Source organism: Bison bison, unplaced genomic scaffold (assembly GCF_000754665.1).
Source record: "Bison bison bison isolate TAMUID 2011002044 unplaced genomic scaffold, Bison_UMD1.0 scf7180017864310, whole genome shotgun sequence".
Lineage (NCBI taxonomy): Eukaryota > Metazoa > Chordata > Mammalia > Artiodactyla > Bovidae > Bison > Bison bison.
The window spans coordinates 300055-304160 of NW_011494882.1; positions in this window are offsets into that span (position 1 = coordinate 300055).

The following is a 4106-nucleotide window of genomic DNA, read 5'->3' on the forward strand; positions in this document are numbered from 1 at the left end:
TTTTAATTGGGTTGTTCATAATTTCTATTTCTTCCTGGTTCAGTCTTGGATGATTGAACTTTTCTAAGAATCTGTCCATTTCTCCCAGGTTATCCATTTTATTGCCATATAGTTGTTCATAATAGTCTCTTTTAATCCTTTGTGTTTCTGCATTGTATATTGTAACCTCTCCTTTTTCATTTCTAATTTTGTTGATTTGATTCTTCTCTCTTTTTTTCCTGATGAGTCTGGCTAAGAGTCTGTCAATTTTGTTTGTCTTCTCAAAGAACCAGCTTTTAGTTTTAGTAATCTTTACTATTGTTTCTTTTATTTAAAAAATATTATTTCTGCTTGGATCTTTATGATTTCTTTCCTTCTACTAATTTTGGGGGTTTTCTGTTCTTCTTTTTCCAGTTGCTTTTATGGCAGAGAGTGAAGAGGAACTCAAAAGCCTCTTGATGAAAGTGAAAGTGGAGAGTGAAAAAGTTGGCTTAAAGCTCAACATTCAGAAAATGAGGATCATGGCATCCGGTCCCATCACTTCATGGGAAATAGATGGGAAAACAGTGGAAACAGTGTCAGACTTTATTTTGGGGAGCTCCAAAATCACTGCAGATGGTGATTGAAGCCATGACACTAAAAGACACTTACTCTTTGGAGGAAAAGTTATAACCAACCTAGATAGCATATTGAAAAGCAGAGACATTACTTTGCCAACAAAGGTCCATCTAGTCAAGGCTATGGTTTTCCCAGTGGTCATGTATGGATGTGAGAGTTGGACTGTGAAGAGAGCTGAGCGACGAAGAATTGATGCTTTTGAACTGTGGTGTTGGAGAAGACTCTTGAGAGTCCCTTGGACTTCAAGGAGATCCAACCAGTCCATTCTAAAGGAGATCAGCCCTGGGATTTTGGATATCTTTGGAAGGAATAATGATGCTAAAGCTGAAACTCCAGTACTTTGGCCACCTCACGCGAAAAGTTGACTCATTGGAAAAGACTCTGATGCTAGGAGGGATTGGGGGCAGGAGGAGAAGGGGATGACAGAGGATGAGAGGGCTGGATGGCATCACTGACTCGATGGACGTGAGTCTGAGTGAACTCCGGGAGTTGGTGATGGACAGGGAGGCCTGGCATGCCGCATGCCATTCATGGGGTTGCAAAGAGTCGAACATGACTGAGCGACTGAACTGAACTGATGGTATAATTAGCTTGAAAATGCCTATGATACCTATTAATTAATATTTTGACCATCTTAGTGAAGTCACTCAGTCGTGTCCAACTCTTTGGGACCCCATGGACTATAGCCTACCACGCTCCTCCATCTGTGGGATTCTTCAGGCAAGAATACTGGAGTGGGTTACCATTTCCTTCTCCAGGAGATCTTCCCAATCCAGGGATCGAACCCAGGTCTCCTGCATTGCAGGCAGAAGCTTTACCATCTGTGCCACCAGGGAAGCTTTATTTTATTTACCTTTATTGACCATCTTATTTACCTTTAAAATGAATGTGTTTGTCAGTTATTGAGGAATATCAGACTGCTCCTAAATACTAATTTTATGCATAGATTTGTTTATGGAGTCAATTACATAAAACATAAAGGTTATATTTCTTTTCTTTTAAAAAATGAATTATAAACTTAAAAAATTATCCTGGATATAAAATTATAGAACATACCACACTCACATACACAGAGACTTCTTGAAGTAGAGTCACTCATTTAGAATTTTCACAAGATAGGGTGTGTGAAACAAACTCTACAGAAACACAGTCCACTGAGTTTAAATGTCCTCATTTGTGGCAATTATGTTTGCTTCTGTTACATCCCTGGTTGTATTTGTATATATATTATAGAAGGACCAATTAAATATTTTGATATTATGACATAATTTTTATATTTATTAAACTCAAATTAATCTTTCCATTTTTCTAGATATTATTTTCTTCATTTAGAAACAAACATCTTATTTACCACTTTAAGACTGTAATGTTATCTTCATAGATTTTTTTCCCACAGCATCTTCTTCTCCATGTCTCTCCATCACTTTTAGCCCTGTACTAGTCAACTTGGGCTGCCATAATATACCAGAGATTGGGTAAGTTAAACAGCAGAAATTTATTTTCTTACAGTTATGGAGGTTAGGAACCCAAGGTCAAAGTGCCAGGAGGTTTGCTTTCTTCCTCTCTTCCTGACTTGCAGAGAGCCACCTTCTCACTGTGGCTTCACATGAACTTTGCTCTGTAACCCTGTGAAAAGAAACAGAGAGACCTTTGGTGTCTTTTCATTTTCTTATGAGTGCACTAGTCCTATCTGATGAGAGCCTTAAAGCTTATTGTTTAACTTAATCTTATTTACCTCATTAAACCTCAATCTCCCCATCCTGAATCAGGATGGGGTACACGTGTATACCTGTGGTGGATTCATGTTGATATACGGCAAAACCAATACAATATTGTAAAGATAAAAAATAAAATTAAATTAAATTTTTAAAAAAACCTCAATCTCAAAATGCAGTCACATTGGGTTTAGTGCTTCATTGTTTGAATTTTAGGGGCACACAATTCACTTTATAAAAATTCCTGATGCCAATATTTTTTGCATTTTCATTACTCTTTATCTTAAAGTTTCACAGAACTTCAGTCTTATGTTTTTAGTTTAAAAATCATATCAAATATATAAAAAAATAATAAATAACTTTGTCCTAAGTTCAGGAAGTATCTGGAGTGTGTTTCCAAGAGTAAAACATCAATCTTATTAAGTCACTTTATACTTTACAATTTCAATAAGTGCTATCAAATCAGTGATATCTACCTTTTCATAAAGGTTTCTTAAAATATCATAAAAGTGATGGTTCTTCCTCATAAAATTATTTCCTGAAATTATGAAAAATCTCTGAAACTGTTTCCTGAAGATAAGCACTCAAAACAAATATATAGTGCATGTAAAATACACTGATTCAATGAAAAGAAGATGTTTCTTCACAGATTTGCATTTGACAGTCCTCAAGGAACTGAGAAAATCAAATTTTATATTTTAGCTTGTCACATGAACCATTTCAAAACCTTTGGACAAAATGTGATGGCCATTGCCTTCTCCGATATGTGTATATACACACACACATTAAAAAAATGTATTCCACATAATTACATGACCTTGGAGAAAGTTTTAAAATTGCTACAGGTAAATTTTTCCATTTACATAAAGTATTTTGTATCACATTTGCATCTTTATAGTGTTTATTTGATCTTATTTTGGTCAACTAGCCTTTTTTTAAGACTTGCAAATTATTTCCATAGACTATGACTTTTGAATTTTATCTTCAGTACTTTGAAGGTATAGAGAATCTTATCCAATCTATTAATTCACAGTATTCCAAGGCACTATTATAGTTTTCAGCATATAGGTCTTTCACTTCCTCGGTTAAATGTATTCCTAGGTAATTTATTATTCTTGTTGTGAGTATAAACGGAATTGTTTTCTTAATTTCTCTTTCTGCTAGCTCATTGTTAGTGTATAGAAATGCAACAGATTACTGTATAGTATCCTGCAATTTTAACGTATTACATTATTTCTAACAGTTTTTGGTGGAGTCTCTAGTGTTTTCATTATATAAAATGATGTCATCCATGAATAGTTGCAGCTTTACTTCTTCCTTTCCAGTTTGGATGCCTTTCATTTCTTGAGCTTGCCCACAGTTCCTTGACACATGGGCTTTTCCAACATGACCAATTTCTTTAAGACCGCAGAAAGTCTGATTTGGGGTTTTAAGCTCTTCACCTTTCCTGCATTCCATTGTTTAAAAAGCAGGTCAGGGGGCCCACTCTAAGGTCTGCCTATTGCACCAAGTGATAATGATTGTGTTTTGTGTGGATAGGATCATGGACTTTGGGTAGGACAGACTAGGGTTAGAATGCTGTCTATTGTTGACTCCTCTTCTATAAATGTCAATTCTTTCATACTTAAAGTACAGGTAATGAGACCTACTTCATGACATTGACTACATGAGAAGATAATTCTGCAGCACTTACTACCATACACACCACTTAGAAGTGTTTTGAACTTTTTATTATTGCTATAATTGTTAAATGTGTGCTTTCTGAGTAATCTTTATTTTTAGAATAAATAGAAT